The 18,254-nt window shown below is 48.1% G+C and overlaps 15 non-coding genes across 15 annotated transcripts; 5 read left to right on the forward strand and 10 right to left on the reverse strand.

Annotated features, from left to right (window-relative positions):
* The first annotated feature begins 489 nt into the window (after positions 1–489).
* On the forward strand, positions 490–630 carry LOC148980811 (U4 spliceosomal RNA). The gene has a single exon (XR_016168710.1). It is a non-coding gene; the product is annotated as a U4 spliceosomal RNA (small nuclear RNA).
* A 1,013-nt stretch (positions 631–1,643) lies between these two features.
* trnas-gcu (transfer RNA serine (anticodon GCU)) lies at positions 1,644–1,725 on the reverse strand. Its single transcript has one exon. It is a non-coding gene; the product is annotated as a tRNA-Ser (tRNA).
* An 807-nt stretch (positions 1,726–2,532) lies between these two features.
* Positions 2,533–2,614, reverse strand: trnas-gcu (transfer RNA serine (anticodon GCU)). Its single transcript has one exon. It is a non-coding gene; the product is annotated as a tRNA-Ser (tRNA).
* Positions 2,615–3,878: 1,264 nt separating this feature from the next.
* On the forward strand, positions 3,879–4,019 carry LOC148980814 (U4 spliceosomal RNA). The gene has a single exon (XR_016168674.1). It is a non-coding gene; the product is annotated as a U4 spliceosomal RNA (small nuclear RNA).
* A 1,782-nt stretch (positions 4,020–5,801) lies between these two features.
* Positions 5,802–5,942, forward strand: LOC148980815 (U4 spliceosomal RNA). Its single transcript, XR_016168675.1, has one exon. It is a non-coding gene; the product is annotated as a U4 spliceosomal RNA (small nuclear RNA).
* Positions 5,943–7,562: 1,620 nt separating this feature from the next.
* On the reverse strand, positions 7,563–7,644 carry trnas-gcu (transfer RNA serine (anticodon GCU)). The gene has a single exon. It is a non-coding gene; the product is annotated as a tRNA-Ser (tRNA).
* Positions 7,645–9,014: 1,370 nt separating this feature from the next.
* On the reverse strand, positions 9,015–9,096 carry trnas-gcu (transfer RNA serine (anticodon GCU)). Its single transcript has one exon. It is a non-coding gene; the product is annotated as a tRNA-Ser (tRNA).
* A 146-nt stretch (positions 9,097–9,242) lies between these two features.
* On the reverse strand, positions 9,243–9,324 carry trnas-gcu (transfer RNA serine (anticodon GCU)). Its single transcript has one exon. It is a non-coding gene; the product is annotated as a tRNA-Ser (tRNA).
* A 1,036-nt stretch (positions 9,325–10,360) lies between these two features.
* On the forward strand, positions 10,361–10,501 carry LOC148980819 (U4 spliceosomal RNA). The gene has a single exon (XR_016168711.1). It is a non-coding gene; the product is annotated as a U4 spliceosomal RNA (small nuclear RNA).
* A 1,013-nt stretch (positions 10,502–11,514) lies between these two features.
* On the reverse strand, positions 11,515–11,596 carry trnas-gcu (transfer RNA serine (anticodon GCU)). The gene has a single exon. It is a non-coding gene; the product is annotated as a tRNA-Ser (tRNA).
* Positions 11,597–12,403: 807 nt separating this feature from the next.
* On the reverse strand, positions 12,404–12,485 carry trnas-gcu (transfer RNA serine (anticodon GCU)). Its single transcript has one exon. It is a non-coding gene; the product is annotated as a tRNA-Ser (tRNA).
* A 1,264-nt stretch (positions 12,486–13,749) lies between these two features.
* LOC148980822 (U4 spliceosomal RNA) lies at positions 13,750–13,890 on the forward strand. Its single transcript, XR_016168676.1, has one exon. It is a non-coding gene; the product is annotated as a U4 spliceosomal RNA (small nuclear RNA).
* A 2,317-nt stretch (positions 13,891–16,207) lies between these two features.
* Positions 16,208–16,289, reverse strand: trnas-gcu (transfer RNA serine (anticodon GCU)). The gene has a single exon. It is a non-coding gene; the product is annotated as a tRNA-Ser (tRNA).
* Positions 16,290–16,814: 525 nt separating this feature from the next.
* Positions 16,815–16,896, reverse strand: trnas-gcu (transfer RNA serine (anticodon GCU)). Its single transcript has one exon. It is a non-coding gene; the product is annotated as a tRNA-Ser (tRNA).
* A 1,142-nt stretch (positions 16,897–18,038) lies between these two features.
* trnas-gcu (transfer RNA serine (anticodon GCU)) lies at positions 18,039–18,120 on the reverse strand. The gene has a single exon. It is a non-coding gene; the product is annotated as a tRNA-Ser (tRNA).
* Between the last annotated feature and the right edge of the window lie 134 nt (positions 18,121–18,254).

Below are 18,254 nucleotides of genomic sequence, written 5' to 3' on the forward strand. Positions count from 1 at the left end.
CTCACAACTGTTTTGATAGAGGGAGATCTGCTTATGTTTCATTTGTGTGATGCTTCTGATTTGTTGGAAAGAACCTAGAGAGAACGCCTGGGTCGAGAAAAAGGCAGCATAGCTTGCATTGGACCTCTCTCAGAATATGTTTGCAGTGTCCTTGCACTCTTCATTATCCTACCCAACCTCGTAGGGAGCTCGTGGAATCGATCCCGAACTCAAACATATTCTTGGACATTGAGCTTTATAACTCCGCCCCTTTGCTACCAGGATCCACAATTCTCTCCCCCCAAAATAAGAAAGCAGCGCATTTTTTGTTCTTTGAGTGAAGAGATAACAATGATAAAACCTTTTTGTGCACATACCTCACCTGTTTCGTAGACACACCATGCAGCCGTCAGTGCCCAAAAGCTTATTACATGGCAGTTTAAAGCTTGATACCACCCTGTCGTTCCATGTCCAGATAAAAGCACGGAAGACGCTGCTCCTTTTGCCGGCATTCTTTCGCAGAGGCAGTATCGTAGTCTATGAGGTTTATCCGAGACGTGATCTTTGCTGGTTGAAAACTTTACCCAATACCCCGCTGGGATGACTTGAAATATAGTCAGCCTTGGCAATTTTTGACGGTCTCTTAGGAGGCTTTGAGACTTGTTGAAAGAACAGAATTGTGCTTTCGCTCCTTGAAAGTGCTGCATTCACTGTGACGGCGAAGACATGAGCTTGAAGACGGTTGGTGTAGTCAGTATTTGGACCTCCCTTAGAATGTGTTTTTGTATTTATAAAGGTCATATCCATGCAACAGGGGCCTTCTTGTTTTGATCCTGTCCTCGACAATGTTTTCAGAAATGAACAGGTGCTTTTTCTGCAGCTACAATTAAAATGAAATTCAGCTAAAGCTTGCCTTGAGGGGCACCCCTGCAGTTGACCTGTTCGCTAGGCTCTCTGTTTCTGCAGCTATTTTAAGGATGACGTCGTTAAAGTTGGCAGCAAGGTCCTTTGCCAGGCGCACTTGTCTCTCTCGAAACACTAAACACATCAAACGACAAGGATGGGATTCGAACCCACGCGTGCAGAGCACAATGGATTAGCAGTCCATCGCCTTAACCACTCGGCCACCTCGTCACTCGCCTGCATGTATTGCCCGAAGCTGGGCTGTGGTGTGTTTCTGCCGCTATATTAAGGATGACTTTGCTAAACATGGCAGGCCGGGTACATTGAACGGCTTTGCCAGGCACACTTGGCTCTCTGAAAACACTAAAGACATCAAACCACGAGGATGGGATTGGAACCCACGCATGCAGAGCACAATGGATTAGCAGTCCATCGCCTTAACCACTCGGCCACCTCGTCACTCGACCAAGCCTGTTTTCCCGAAGCTGGGCAGTGGTGTGTTTCGGCAGCTATTTTAAGGATGATGTTGTTAAAGTTGGCAGCAAGGTTCTTTGAATGGCTTTGCCAGGCGCACTTTGCTCTCTCGACACATTCAGCTAAAGCTCGCCTTGAGGGGCACCTGTGCGGTTGACGTGTTCACTACATTTTCTCTCTGTTTCTGCAGCTATATTAAGGATGATGTCGCTAAATTTGGCAGGTAGGGTACATTGAACGGCTTTGCCAGGCGCACTTGTCTCTCTCGAAACACTAAACACATCAAACGACGAGGATGGGATTCGAACCCACGCGTGCAGAGCACAATGGATTAGCAGTCCATCGCCTTAACCACTCGGCCACCTCGTCACTCTCCTGCATGTGTTGCCCGAAGCTGGGCTGTGGTGTGTTTCTGCCGCTATATTAAGGATGACTTTGCTAAACATGGCAGGCCGGGTACATTGCATGGCTTTGCCAGGCACACTTGGCTCTCTGAAAACGCTAAAGACATCAAACGACGAGGATGTTTGCAGTGTCCTTGCACTCTTCATTATCCTACCCAACCTCGTAGGGAGCTCGTGGAATCGATCCCGAACTCAAACATATTCTTGGACATTGAGCTTTATAACTCCGCCCCTTTGCTACCAGGATCCACAATTCTCTCCCCCCAAAATTAGAAAGCAGCGCATTTTTTGTTCTTTGAGTGAAGAGATAACAATGATAAAACCTTTTTGTGCACATACCTCACCTGTTTCTCTTAGGAGGCTTTGAGACTTGTTGAAAGAACAGAATTGTGCTTTCGCTCCTTGAAAGTGCTGCATTCACTGTGACGGCAAAGACATGAGCTTGAAGACGGTTGGTGTAGTCAGTATTTGGACCTCCCTTAGAATGTATTTTTGTTTTTATAAAGATCATATCCATGCAACAGGGGCCTTCTTGTTTTGATCCTGTCCTCGACAATGTTTTCAGAAATGAACAGGTGCTTTTTCTGCAGCTACAATTAAAATGAAATTCAGCTAAAGCTTGCCTTGAGGGGCACCCCTGCAGTTGACCTGTTCGCTAGGCTCTCTGTTTCTGCAGCTATTTTAAGGATGACGTCGTTAAAGTTGGCAGCAAGGTTCTTTGAATGGCTTTGCCAGGCACACTTTGCTCTCTCGAAACACTAAACACATCAAACGACGAGGATGGGATTCGAACCCACGCGTGCAGAGCACAATGGATTAGCAGTCCATCGCCTTAACCACTCGGCCACCTCGTCACTCTCCAGCATGTGTTGCCCGAAGCTGGGCTGTGGTGTGTTTCTGCCGCTATATTAAGGATGACTTTGCTAAACATGGCAGGCCGGGTACATTGAACGGCTTTGCCAGGCACACTTGGCTCTCTGAAAACGCTAAAGACATCAAACGACGAGGATGGGATTCGAACACACGCGTGCAGAGCACAATGGATTAGCAGTCCATCGCCTTAACCACTCGGCCACCTCGTCACTCGACCAGACCTGTTTTCCCGAACCTGGGCAGTGGTGTGTTTCGGCAGCTATTTTAAGGATGATGTTGTTAAAGTTGGCAGCAAGGTTCTTTGAATGGCTTTGCCAGGCGCACTTTGCTCTCTCGACACATTCAGCTAAAGCTCGCCTTGTGGGGCACCTGTGCGGTTGACGTGTTCACTACATTTTCTCTCTGTTTCTGCAGCTATATTAAGGATGATGTCGCTAAATTTGGCAGGTAGGGTACATTGAACGGCTTTGCCAGGCGCACTTGGCTCTCTGAAAACACTAAAGACATCAAACGACGAGGATGGTATTCAAACCCACGTGTGCACAACACAACATAATAGCAGTCCATCACCTAACCACTCGGCCACCTCGCCACAACCTTTTGGATGTTGGAAGTAGTAATTTGGTGCTTTTCAACCCCTCTCATTAACATGATGGAGATACAGTTCACCATATTGTGTTGGAAATGGTTTGGCTGATGAAAGAGGTAACCCTTCAACTGACCTGCAAGGAGCATTGGGTTCTATGGGTTAGGAGACTCACAACTGTTTTGATAGAGGGAGATCTGCTTATGTTTCATTTGTGTGATGCTTCTGATTTGTTGGAAAGAACCTAGAGAGAACGCCTGGGTCGAGAAAAAGGCAGCATAGCTTGCATTGGACCTCTCTCAGAATATGTTTGCAGTGTCCTTGCACTCTTCATTATCCTACCCAACCTCGTAGGGAGCTCGTGGAATCGATCCCGAACTCAAACATATTCTTGGACATTGAGCTTTATAACTCCGCCCCTTTGCTACCAGGATCCACAATTCTCTCCCCCCAAAATTAGAAAGCAGCGCATTTTTTGTTCTTTGAGTGAAGAGATAACAATGATAAAACCTTTTTGTGCACATACCTCACCTGTTTCGTAGACACACCATGCAGCCGTCAGTGCCCAAAAGCTTATTACATGGCAGTTTAAAGCTTGATACCACCCTGTCGTTCCATGTCCAGATAAAAGCACGGAAGACGCTGCTCCTTTTGCCGGCATTCTTTCGCAGAGGCAATATCGTAGTCTATGAGGTTTATCCGAGACGTGATCTTTGCTGGTTGAAAACTTTACCCAATACCCCGCTGGGATGACTTGAAATATAGTCAGCCTTGGCAATTTTTGACGGTCTCTTAGGAGGCTTTGAGACTTGATGAAAGAACAGAATTGTGCTTTCGCTCCTTGAAAGTGCTGCATTCACTGTGACGGCGAAGACATGAGCTTGAAGACGGTTGGTGTAGTCAGTATTTGGACCTCCCTTAGAATGTGTTTTTGTATTTATAAAGGTCATATCCATGCAACAGGGGCCTTCTTGTTTTGATCCTGTCCTCGACAATGTTTTCAGAAATGAACAGGTGCTTTTTCTGCAGCTACAATTAAAATGAAATTCAGCTAAAGCTTGCCTTGAGGGGCACCCCTGCACTTGACCTGTTCGCTAGGCTCTCTGTTTCTGCAGCTATTTTAAGGATGACGTCGTTAAAGTTGGCAGCAAGGTCCTTTGCCAGGCGCACTTGTCTCTCTCGAAACACTAAACACATCAAACGACAAGGATGGGATTCGAACCCACGCGTGCAGAGCAGAATGGATTAGCAGTCCATCGCCTTAACCACTCGGCCACCTCGTCACTCGCCTGCATGTGTTGCCCAGCTTCGGGAAAACAGGCTTGGTCGAGTGACGAGGTGGCCGAGTGGTTAAGGCGATGGACTGCTAATCCATTGTGCTCTGCATGCGTGGGTTCGAATCCCATCCTCGTCGTTTGATGTCTTTAGTGTTTTCAGAGAGCCAAGTGTGCCTGGCAAAGCCGTTCAATGTACCCGGCCTGCCATGTTTAGCAAAGTCATCCTTAATATAGCGGCAGAAACACACCACAGCCCAGCCCACCTCGTCACTCGACCAGACCTGTTTTCCCGAACCTGGGCAGTGGTGTGTTTCGGCAGCTATTTTAAGGATGATGTTGTTAAAGTTGGCAGCAAGGTTCTTTGAATGGCTTTGCCAGGCGCACTTTGCTCTCTCGACACATTCAGCTAAAGCTCGCCTTGAGGGGCACCTGTGCGGTTGACGTGTTCACTACATTTTCTCTCTGTTTCTGCAGCTATATTAAGGATGATGTCGCTAAATTTGGCAGGTAGGGTACATTGAACGGCTTTGCCAGGCGCACTTGGCTCTCTGAAAACACTAAAGACATCAAACGACGAGGATGGTATTCAAACCCACGTGTGCACAACACAACATAATAGCAGTCCATCACCTAACCACTCGGCCACCTCGCCACAACCTTTTGGATGTTGGAAGTAGTAATTTGGTGCTTTTCAACCCCTCTCATTAACATGATGGAGATACAGTTCACCATATTGTGTTGGAAATGGTTTGGCTGATGAAAGAGGTAACCCTTCAACTGACCTGCAAGGAGCATTGGGTTCTATGGGTTAGGAGACTCACAACTGTTTTGATAGAGGGAGATCTGCTTATGTTTCATTTGTGTGATGCTTCTGATTTGTTGGAAAGAACCTAGAGAGAACGCCTGGGTCGAGAAAAAGGCAGCATAGCTTGCATTGGACCTCTCTCAGAATATGTTTGCAGTGTCCTTGCACTCTTCATTATCCTACCCAACCTCGTAGGGAGCTCGTGGAATCGATCCCGAACTCAAACATATTCTTGGACATTGAGCTTTATAACTCCGCCCCTTTGCTACCAGGATCCACAATTCTCTCCCCCCAAAATTAGAAAGCAGCGCATTTTTTGTTCTTTGAGTGAAGAGATAACAATGATAAAACCTTTTTGTGCACATACCTCACCTGTTTCGTAGACACACCATGCAGCCGTCAGTGCCCAAAAGCTTATTACATGGCAGTTTAAAGCTTGATACCACCCTGTCGTTCCATGTCCAGATAAAAGCACGGAAGACGCTGCTCCTTTTGCCGGCATTCTTTCGCAGAGGCAATATCGTAGTCTATGAGGTTTATCCGAGACGTGATCTTTGCTGGTTGAAAACTTTACCCAATACCCCGCTGGGATGACTTGAAATATAGTCAGCCTTGGCAATTTTTGACGGTCTCTTAGGAGGCTTTGAGACTTGATGAAAGAACAGAATTGTGCTTTCGCTCCTTGAAAGTGCTGCATTCACTGTGACGGCGAAGACATGAGCTTGAAGACGGTTGGTGTAGTCAGTATTTGGACTTCCCTTAGAATGTGTTTTTGTATTTATAAAGGTCATATCCATGCAACAGGGGCCTTCTTGTTTTGATCCTGTCCTCGACAATGTTTTCAGAAATGAACAGGTGCTTTTTCTGCAGCTACAATTAAAATGAAATTCAGCTAAAGCTTGCCTTGAGGGGCACCCCTGCAGTTGACCTGTTCGCTAGGCTCTCTGTTTCTGCAGCTATTTTAAGGATGACGTCGTTAAAGTTGGCAGCAAGGTCCTTTGCCAGGCGCACTTGTCTCTCTCGAAACACTAAACACATCAAACGACAAGGATGGGATTCGAACCCACGCGTGCAGAGCACAATGGATTAGCAGTCCATCGCCTTAACCACTCGGCCACCTCGTCACTCGCCTGCATGTGTTGCCCGAAGCTGGGCTGTGGTGTGTTTCTGCCGCTATATTAAGGATGACTTTGCTAAACATGGCAGGCCGGGTACATTGAACGGCTTTGCCAGGCACACTTGGCTCTCTGAAAACACTAAAGACATCAAACCACGAGGATGGGATTCGAACCCACGCATGCAGAGCACAATGGATTAGCAGTCCATCGCCTTAACCACTCGGCCACCTCGTCACTCGACCAAGCCTGTTTTCCCGAAGCTGGGCAGTGGTGTGTTTCGGCAGCTATTTTAAGGATGATGCTGTTAAAGTTGGCAGCAAGGTTCTTTGAATGGCTTTGCCAGGCGCACTTTGCTCTCTCGACACATTCAGCTAAAGCTCGCCTTGAGGGGCACCTGTGCGGTTGACGTGTTCACCACATTTTCGCTCTGTTTCTGCAGCTATATTAAGGATGATGTCGCTAAATTTGGCAGGTAGGGTACATTGAACGGCTTTGCCAGGCGCACTTGTCTCTCTCGAAACACTAAACACATCAAACGACGAGGATGGGATTCGAACCCACGCGTGCAGAGCACAATGGATTAGCAGTCCATCGCCTTAACCACTCGGCCACCTCCTCACTCGCCTGCATGTGTTGCCCGAAGCTAGGCTGTGGTGTGTTTCTGCCGCTATATTAAGGATGACTTTGCTAAACATGGCAGGCCGGGTACATTGAACGGCTTTGCCAGGCACACTTGGCTCTCTGAAAACACTAAAGACATCAAACAACGAGGATTCGAACCCACGCATGCAGAGCACAATGGATTAGCAGTCCATCGCCTTAACCACTCGGCCACCTCGTCACTCGACCAAACCTGTTTTCCCGAAGCTGGGCAGTGGTGTGTTTCGGCAGCTATTTTAAGGATGATGTTGTTAAAGTTGGCAGCAAGGTTCTTTGAATGGCTTTGCCAGGCGCACTTTGCTCTCTCGACACATTCAGCTAAAGCTCGCCTTGAGGGGCACCTGTGCGGTTGACGTGTTCACTACATTTTCTCTCTGTTTCTGCAGCTATATTAAGAATGATGTCGCTAAATTTGGCAGGTAGGGTACATTGAACGGCTTTGCCAGGCGCACTTGTCTCTCTCGAAACACTAAACACATCAAACGACGAGGATGGGATTCGAACCCACGCGTGCAGAGCACAATGGATTAGCAGTCCATCGCCTTAACCACTCGGCCACCTCGTCACTCTCCAGCATGTGTTGCCCGAAGCTGGGCTGTGGTGTGTTTCTGCCGCTATATTAAGGATGACTTTGCTAAACATGGCAGGCCAGGTACATTGAACGGATTTGCCAGGCACACTTCGCTCTCTGAGAGAGCTAAAGACATCAAACGACGAGGATGGGATTCTAACCCACGCGTGCAGAGCACAATGGATTAGCAGTCCATCGCCTTAACCACTCGGCCACCTCGTCACTCTCCAGCATGTGTTGCCCGAAGCTGGGCTGTGGTGTGTTTCTGCCGCTATATTAAGGATGACTTTGCTAAACATGGCAGGCCGGGTACATTGAACGGCTTTGCCAGGCACACTTCGCTCTTTGAAAACGCTAAAGACATCAAACGGCGAGGATGGGATTCGAACCCACGCGTGCAGAGCACAATGGATTAGCAGTCCATCGCCTTAACCACTCGGCCACCTCGTCACTCTCCTGCATGTGTTGCCCGAAGCTGGGCTGTGGTGTGTTTCTGCCGCTATATTAAGGATGACTTTGCTAAACATGGCAGGCCGGGTACATTGAATGGCTTTGCCAGGCACACTTGGCTCTCTGAAAACGCTAAAGACATCAAACGACGAGGATGGGATTCGAACCCACGCATGCAGAGCACAATGGATTAGCAGTCCATCGCCTTAACCACTCGGCCACCTCGTCACTCGACCAAACCTGTTTTCCCGAAGCTGGGCAGTGGTGTGTTTCGGCAGCTATTTTAAGGATGATGTTGTTAAAGTTGGCAGCAAGGTTCTTTGAATGGCTTTGCCAGGCGCACTTTGCTCTCTCGACACATTCAGCTAAAGCTCGCCTTGAGGGGCACCTGTGCGGTTGACGTGTTCACTACATTTTCTCTCTGTTTCTGCAGCTATATTAAGGATGATGTCGCTAAATTTGGCAGGTAGGGTACATTGAACGGCTTTGCCAGGCGCACTTGGCTCTCTGAAAACACTAAAGACATCAAACGACGAGGATGGGATTCGAACCCACGCATGCAGAGCACAATGGATTAGCAGTCCATCGCCTTAACCACTCGGCCACCTCGTCACTCGACCAAGCCTGTTTTCCCGAAGCTGGGCAGTGGTGTGTTTCGGCAGCTATTTTAAGGATGATGCTGTTAAAGTTGGCAGCAAGGTTCTTTGAATGGCTTTGCCAGGCGCACTTTGCTCTCTCGACACATTCAGCTAAAGCTCGCCTTGAGGGGCACCTGTGCGGTTGACGTGTTCACCACATTTTCTCTCTGTTTCTGCAGCTATATTAAGGATGATGTCGCTAAATTTGGCAGGTAGGGTACATTGAACGGCTTTGCCAGGCGCACTTGTCTCTCTCGAAACACTAAACACATCAAACGACGAGGATGGGATTCGAACCCACGCGTGCAGAGCACAATGGATTAGCAGTCCATCGCCTTAACCACTCGGCCACCTCGTCACTCGCCTGCATGTGTTGCCCGAAGCTGGGCTGTGGTGTGTTTCTGCCGCTATATTAAGGATGACTTTGCTAAACATGGCAGGCCGGGTACATTGAACAGATTTGCCAGGCACACTTCGCTCTCTGAAAACGCTAAAGACATCAAACGACGAGGATGGGATTCGAACCCACGCGTGCAGAGCACAATGGATTAGCAGTCCATCGCCTTAACCACTCGGCCACCTCGTCACTCGACCAGACCTGTTTTCCCGAAGCTGGGCAGTGGTGTGTTTCGGCAGCTATTTTAAGGATGATGTTGTTAAAGTTGGCAGCAAGGTTCTTTGAATGGCTTTGCCAGGCTCACTTTGCTCTCTCGACACATTCAGCTAAAGCTCGCCTTGAGGGGCACCTGTGCGGTTGACGTGTTCACTACATTTTCTCTCTGTTTCTGCAGCTATATTAAGGATGATGTCGCTAAATTTGGCAGGTAGGGTACATTGAACGGCTTTGCCAGGCGCACTTGGCTCTCTGAAAACACTAAAGACATCAAACGACGAGGATGGTATTCAAACCCACGTGTGCACAACACAACATAATAGCAGTCCATCACCTAACCACTCGGCCACCTCGCCACAACCTTTTGGATGTTGGAAGTAGTAATTTGGTGCTTTTCAACCCCTCTCATTAACATGATGGAGATACAGTTCACCATATTGTGTTGGAAATGGTTTGGCTGATGAAAGAGGTAACCCTTCAACTGACCTGCAAGGAGCATTGGGTTCTATGGGTTAGGAGACTCACAACTGTTTTGATAGAGGGAGATCTGCTTATGTTTCATTTGTGTGATGCTTCTGATTTGTTGGAAAGAACCTAGAGAGAACGCCTGGGTCGAGAAAAAGGCAGCATAGCTTGCATTGGACCTCTCTCAGAATATGTTTGCAGTGTCCTTGCACTCTTCATTATCCTACCCAACCTCGTAGGGAGCTCGTGGAATCGATCCCGAACTCAAACATATTCTTGGACATTGAGCTTTATAACTCCGCCCCTTTGCTACCAGGATCCACAATTCTCTCCCCCCAAAATAAGAAAGCAGCGCATTTTTTGTTCTTTGAGTGAAGAGATAACAATGATAAAACCTTTTTGTGCACATACCTCACCTGTTTCGTAGACACACCATGCAGCCGTCAGTGCCCAAAAGCTTATTACATGGCAGTTTAAAGCTTGATACCACCCTGTCGTTCCATGTCCAGATAAAAGCACGGAAGACGCTGCTCCTTTTGCCGGCATTCTTTCGCAGAGGCAGTATCGTAGTCTATGAGGTTTATCCGAGACGTGATCTTTGCTGGTTGAAAACTTTACCCAATACCCCGCTGGGATGACTTGAAATATAGTCAGCCTTGGCAATTTTTGACGGTCTCTTAGGAGGCTTTGAGACTTGTTGAAAGAACAGAATTGTGCTTTCGCTCCTTGAAAGTGCTGCATTCACTGTGACGGCGAAGACATGAGCTTGAAGACGGTTGGTGTAGTCAGTATTTGGACCTCCCTTAGAATGTGTTTTTGTATTTATAAAGGTCATATCCATGCAACAGGGGCCTTCTTGTTTTGATCCTGTCCTCGACAATGTTTTCAGAAATGAACAGGTGCTTTTTCTGCAGCTACAATTAAAATAAAATTCAGCTAAAGCTTGCCTTGAGGGGCACCCCTGCAGTTGACCTGTTCGCTAGGCTCTCTGTTTCTGCAGCTATTTTAAGGATGACGTCGTTAAAGTTGGCAGCAAGGTCCTTTGCCAGGCGCACTTGTCTCTCTCGAAACACTAAACACATCAAACGACAAGGATGGGATTCGAACCCACGCGTGCAGAGCACAATGGATTAGCAGTCCATCGCCTTAACCACTCGGCCACCTCGTCACTCGCCTGCATGTATTGCCCGAAGCTGGGCTGTGGTGTGTTTCTGCCGCTATATTAAGGATGACTTTGCTAAACATGGCAGGCCGGGTACATTGAACGGCTTTGCCAGGCACACTTGGCTCTCTGAAAACACTAAAGACATCAAACCACGAGGATGGGATTGGAACCCACGCATGCAGAGCACAATGGATTAGCAGTCCATCGCCTTAACCACTCGGCCACCTCGTCACTCGACCAAGCCTGTTTTCCCGAAGCTGGGCAGTGGTGTGTTTCGGCAGCTATTTTAAGGATGATGTTGTTAAAGTTGGCAGCAAGGTTCTTTGAATGGCTTTGCCAGGCGCACTTTGCTCTCTCGACACATTCAGCTAAAGCTCGCCTTGAGGGGCACCTGTGCGGTTGACGTGTTCACTACATTTTCTCTCTGTTTCTGCAGCTATATTAAGGATGATGTCGCTAAATTTGGCAGGTAGGGTACATTGAACGGCTTTGCCAGGCGCACTTGTCTCTCTCGAAACACTAAACACATCAAACGACGAGGATGGGATTCGAACCCACGCGTGCAGAGCACAATGGATTAGCAGTCCATCGCCTTAACCACTCGGCCACCTCGTCACTCTCCTGCATGTGTTGCCCGAAGCTGGGCTGTGGTGTGTTTCTGCCGCTATATTAAGGATGACTTTGCTAAACATGGCAGGCCGGGTACATTGCATGGCTTTGCCAGGCACACTTGGCTCTCTGAAAACGCTAAAGACATCAAACGACGAGGATGTTTGCAGTGTCCTTGCACTCTTCATTATCCTACCCAACCTCGTAGGGAGCTCGTGGAATCGATCCCGAACTCAAACATATTCTTGGACATTGAGCTTTATAACTCCGCCCCTTTGCTACCAGGATCCACAATTCTCTCCCCCCAAAATTAGAAAGCAGCGCATTTTTTGTTCTTTGAGTGAAGAGATAACAATGATAAAACCTTTTTGTGCACATACCTCACCTGTTTCTCTTAGGAGGCTTTGAGACTTGTTGAAAGAACAGAATTGTGCTTTCGCTCCTTGAAAGTGCTGCATTCACTGTGACGGCAAAGACATGAGCTTGAAGACGGTTGGTGTAGTCAGTATTTGGACCTCCCTTAGAATGTATTTTTGTTTTTATAAAGATCATATCCATGCAACAGGGGCCTTCTTGTTTTGATCCTGTCCTCGACAATGTTTTCAGAAATGAACAGGTGCTTTTTCTGCAGCTACAATTAAAATGAAATTCAGCTAAAGCTTGCCTTGAGGGGCACCCCTGCAGTTGACCTGTTCGCTAGGCTCTCTGTTTCTGCAGCTATTTTAAGGATGACATCGTTAAAGTTGGCAGCAAGGTTCTTTGAATGGCTTTGCCAGGCACACTTTGCTCTCTCGAAACACTAAACACATCAAACGACGAGGATGGGATTCGAACCCACGCGTGCAGAGCACAATGGATTAGCAGTCCATCGCCTTAACCACTCGGCCACCTCGTCACTCTCCAGCATGTGTTGCCCGAAGCTGGGCTGTGGTGTGTTTCTGCCGCTATATTAAGGATGACTTTGCTAAACATGGCAGGCCGGGTACATTGAACGGCTTTGCCAGGCACACTTGGCTCTCTGAAAACGCTAAAGACATCAAACGACGAGGATGGGATTCGAACACACGCGTGCAGAGCACAATGGATTAGCAGTCCATCGCCTTAACCACTCGGCCACCTCGTCACTCGACCAGACCTGTTTTCCCGAACCTGGGCAGTGGTGTGTTTCGGCAGCTATTTTAAGGATGATGTTGTTAAAGTTGGCAGCAAGGTTCTTTGAATGGCTTTGCCAGGCGCACTTTGCTCTCTCGACACATTCAGCTAAAGCTCGCCTTGAGGGGCACCTGTGCGGTTGACGTGTTCACTACATTTTCTCTCTGTTTCTGCAGCTATATTAAGGATGATGTCGCTAAATTTGGCAGGTAGGGTACATTGAACGGCTTTGTCAGGCGCACTTGGCTCTCTGAAAACACTAAAGACATCAAACGACGAGGATGGTATTCAAACCCACGTGTGCACAACACAACATAATAGCAGTCCATCACCTAACCACTCGGCCACCTCGCCACAACCTTTTGGATGTTGGAAGTAGTAATTTGGTGCTTTTCAACCCCTCTCATTAACATGATGGAGATACAGTTCACCATATTGTGTTGGAAATGGTTTGGCTGATGAAAGAGGTAACCCTTCAACTGACCTGCAAGGAGCATTGGGTTCTATGGGTTAGGAGACTCACAACTGTTTTGATAGAGGGAGATCTGCTTATGTTTCATTTGTGTGATGCTTCTGATTTGTTGGAAAGAACCTAGAGAGAACGCCTGGGTCGAGAAAAAGGCAGCATAGCTTGCATTGGACCTCTCTCAGAATATGTTTGCAGTGTCCTTGCACTCTTCATTATCCTACCCAACCTCGTAGGGAGCTCGTGGAATCGATCCCGAACTCAAACATATTCTTGGACATTGAGCTTTATAACTCCGCCCCTTTGCTACCAGGATCCACAATTCTCTCCCCCCAAAATTAGAAAGCAGCGCATTTTTTGTTCTTTGAGTGAAGAGATAACAATGATAAAACCTTTTTGTGCACATACCTCACCTGTTTCGTAGACACACCATGCAGCCGTCAGTGCCCAAAAGCTTATTACATGGCAGTTTAAAGCTTGATACCACCCTGTCGTTCCATGTCCAGATAAAAGCACGGAAGACGCTGCTCCTTTTGCCGGCATTCTTTCGCAGAGGCAATATCGTAGTCTATGAGGTTTATCCGAGACGTGATCTTTGCTGGTTGAAAACTTTACCCAATACCCCGCTGGGATGACTTGAAATATAGTCAGCCTTGGCAATTTTTGACGGTCTCTTAGGAGGCTTTGAGACTTGATGAAAGAACAGAATTGTGCTTTCGCTCCTTGAAAGTGCTGCATTCACTGTGACGGCGAAGACATGAGCTTGAAGACGGTTGGTGTAGTCAGTATTTGGACCTCCCTTAGAATGTGTTTTTGTATTTATAAAGGTCATATCCATGCAACAGGGGCCTTCTTGTTTTGATCCTGTCCTCGACAATGTTTTCAGAAATGAACAGGTGCTTTTTCTGCAGCTACAATTAAAATGAAATTCAGCTAAAGCTTGCCTTGAGGGGCACCCCTGCACTTGACCTGTTCGCTAGGCTCTCTGTTTCTGCAGCTATTTTAAGGATGACGTCGTTAAAGTTGGCAGCAAGGTCCTTTGCCAGGCGCACTTGTCTCTCTCGAAACACTAAACACATCAAACGACAAGGATGGGATTCGAACCCACGCGTGCAGAGCAGAATGGATTAGCAGTCCATCGCCTTAACCACTCGGCCACCTCGTCACTCGCCTGCATGTGTTGCCCAGCTTCGGGAAAACAGGCTTGGTCGAGTGACGAGGTGGCCGAGTGGTTAAGGCGATGGACTGCTAATCCATTGTGCTCTGCATGCGTGGGTTCGAATCCCATCCTCGTCGTTTGATGTCTTTAGTGTTTTCAGAGAGCCAAGTGTGCCTGGCAAAGCCGTTCAATGTACCCGGCCTGCCATGTTTAGCAAAGTCATCCTTAATATAGCGGCAGAAACACACCACAGCCCAGCCCACCTCGTCACTCGACCAGACCTGTTTTCCCGAACCTGGGCAGTGGTGTGTTTCGGCAGCTATTTTAAGGATGATGTTGTTAAAGTTGGCAGCAAGGTTCTTTGAATGGCTTTGCCAGGCGCACTTTGCTCTCTCGACACATTCAGCTAAAGCTCGCCTTGAGGGGCACCTGTGCGGTTGACGTGTTCACTACATTTTCTCTCTGTTTCTGCAGCTATATTAAGGATGATGTCGCTAAATTTGGCAGGTAGGGTACATTGAACGGCTTTGCCAGGCGCACTTGGCTCTCTGAAAACACTAAAGACATCAAACGACGAGGATGGTATTCAAACCCACGTGTGCACAACACAACATAATAGCAGTCCATCACCTAACCACTCGGCCACCTCGCCACAACCTTTTGGATGTTGGAAGTAGTAATTTGGTGCTTTTCAACCCCTCTCATTAACATGATGGAGATACAGTTCACCATATTGTGTTGGAAATGGTTTGGCTGATGAAAGAGGTAACCCTTCAACTGACCTGCAAGGAGCATTGGGTTCTATGGGTTAGGAGACTCACAACTGTTTTGATAGAGGGAGATCTGCTTATGTTTCATTTGTGTGATGCTTCTGATTTGTTGGAAAGAACCTAGAGAGAACGCCTGGGTCGAGAAAAAGGCAGCATAGCTTGCATTGGACCTCCCTTAGAATGTGTTTTTGTATTTATAAAGGTCATATCCATGCAACAGGGGCCTTCTTGTTTTGATCCTGTCCTCGACAATGTTTTCAGAAATGAACAGGTGCTTTTTCTGCAGCTACAATTAAAATGAAATTCAGCTAAAGCTTGCCTTGAGGGGCACCCCTGCACTTGACCTGTTCGCTAGGCTCTCTGTTTCTGCAGCTATTTTAAGGATGACGTCGTTAAAGTTGGCAGCAAGGTCCTTTGCCAGGCGCACTTGTCTCTCTCGAAACACTAAACACATCAAACGACAAGGATGGGATTCGAACCCACGCGTGCAGAGCAGAATGGATTAGCAGTCCATCGCCTTAACCACTCGGCCACCTCGTCACTCGCCTGCATGTGTTGCCCAGCTTCGGGAAAACAGGCTTGGTCGAGTGACGAGGTGGCCGAGTGGTTAAGGCGATGGACTGCTAATCCATTGTGCTCTGCATGCGTGGGTTCGAATCCCATCCTCGTCGTTTGATGTCTTTAGTGTTTTCAGAGAGCCAAGTGTGCCTGGCAAAGCCGTTCAATGTACCCGGCCTGCCATGTTTAGCAAAGTCATCCTTAATATAGCGGCAGAAACACACCACAGCCCAGCTTCGGGCAGTGGTGTGTTTCGGCAGCTATTTTAAGGATAATGCTGTTAAAGTTGGCAGCAAGGTTCTTTGAATGGCTTTGCCAGGCGCACTTTGCTCTCTCGACACATTCAGCTAAAGCTCGCCTTGAGGGGCACCTGTGCGGTTGACGTGTTCACCACATTTTCTCTCTGTTTCTGCAGCTATATTAAGGATGATGTCGCTAAATTTGGCAGGTAGGGTACATTGAACGGCTTTGCCAGGCGCACTTGTCTCTCTCGAAACACTAAACACATCAAACGACGAGGATGGGATTCGAACCCACGCGTGCAGAGCACAATGGATTAGCAGTCCATCGCCTTAACCACTCGGCCACCTCGTCACTCGCCTGCATGTGTTGCCCGAAGCTGGGCTGTGGTGTGTTTCTGCCGCTATATTAAGGATGACTTTGCTAAACATGGCAGGCCGGGTACATTGAACGGCTTTGCCAGGCACACTTGGCTCTCTGAAAACACTAAAGACATCAAACAACGAGGATTCGAACCCACGCATGCAGAGCACAATGGATTAGCAGTCCATCGCCTTAACCACTCGGCCACCTCGTCACTCGACCAAACCTGTTTTCCCGAAGCTGGGCAGTGGTGTGTTTCGGCAGCTATTTTAAGGATGATGTTGTTAAAGTTGGCAGCAAGGTTCTTTGAATGGCTTTGCCAGGCGCACTTTGCTCTCTCGACACATTCAGCTAAAGCTCGCCTTGAGGGGCACCTGTGCGGTTGACGTGTTCACTACATTTTCTCTCTGTTTCTGCAGCTATATTAAGAATGATGTCGCTAAATTTGGCAGGTAGGGTACATTGAACGGCTTTGCCAGGCGCACTTGTCTCTCTCGAAACACTAAACACATCAAACGACGAGGATGGGATTCGAACCCACGCGTGCAGAGCACAATGGATTAGCAGTCCATCGCCTTAACCACTCGGCCACCTCGTCACTCTCCAGCATGTGTTGCCCGAAGCTGGGCTGTGGTGTGTTTCTGCCGCTATATTAAGGATGACTTTGCTAAACATGGCAGGCCGGGTACATTGAACGGCTTTGCCAGGCACACTTCGCTCTCTGAAAACGCTAAAGACATCAAACGACGAGGATGGGATTCGAACCCACGCGTGCAGAGCACAATGGATTAGCAGTCCATCACCTTAACCACTCGGCCACCTCGACACTCTCCTGCATGTGTTGCCCGAAGCTGGGCTGTGGTGTGTTTCTGCCGCTATATTAAGGATGACTTTGCTAAACATGGCAGGCCGGGTACATTGAATGGCTTTGCCAGGCACACTTGGCTCTCTGAAAACGCTAAAGACATCAAACGACGAGGATGGGATTCGAACCCACGCATGCAGAGCACAATGGATTAGCAGTCCATCGCCTTAACCACTCGGCCACCTCGTCACTCGACCAAACCTGTTTTCCCGAAGCTGGGCAGTGGTGTGTTTCGGCAGCTATTTTAAGGATGATGTTGTTAAAGTTGGCAGCAAGGTTCTTTGAATGGCTTTGCCAGGCGCACTTTGCTCTCTCGACACATTCAGCTAAAGCTCGCCTTGAGGGGCACCTGTGCGGTTGACGTGTTCACTACATTTTCTCTCTGTTTCTGCAGCTATATTAAGGATGATGTCGCTAAATTTGGCAGGTAGGGTACATTGAACGGCTTTGCCAGGCGCACTTGGCTCTCTGAAAACACTAAAGACATCAAACAACGAGGATGGGATTCGAACCCACGCATGCAGAGCACAATGGATTAGCAGTCCATCGCCTTAACCACTCGGCCACCTCGTCACTCGACCAAGCCTGTTTTCCCGAAGCTGGGCAGTGGTGTGTTTCGGCAGCTGTTTTAAGGATGATGCTGTTAAAGTTGGCAGCAAGGTTCTTTGAATGGCTTTGCCAGGCGCACTTTGCTCTCTCGACACATTCAGCTAAAGCTCGCCTTGAGGGGCACCTGTGCGGTTGACGTGTTCACCACATTTTCTCTCTGTTTCTGCAGCTATATTAAGGATGATGTCGCTAAATTTGGCAGGTAGGGTACATTGAACGGCTTTGCCAGGCGCACTTGTCTCTCTCGAAACACTAAACACATCAAACGACGAGGATGGGATTCGAACCCACGCGTGCAGAGCACAATGGATTAGCAGTCCATCGCCTTAACCACTCGGCCACCTCGTCACTCGCCTGCATGTGTTGCCCGAAGCTGGGCTGTGGTGTGTTTCTGCCGCTATATTAAGGATGACTTTGCTAAACATGGCAGGCCGGGTACATTGAACGGATTTGCCAGGCACACTTCGCTCTCTGAAAACGCT

Source organism: Pimephales promelas, chromosome 5 (genome assembly GCF_988280905.1).
Source record: "Pimephales promelas chromosome 5, fPimPro1.hap1.1, whole genome shotgun sequence".
NCBI lineage: Eukaryota > Metazoa > Chordata > Actinopteri > Cypriniformes > Leuciscidae > Pimephales > Pimephales promelas.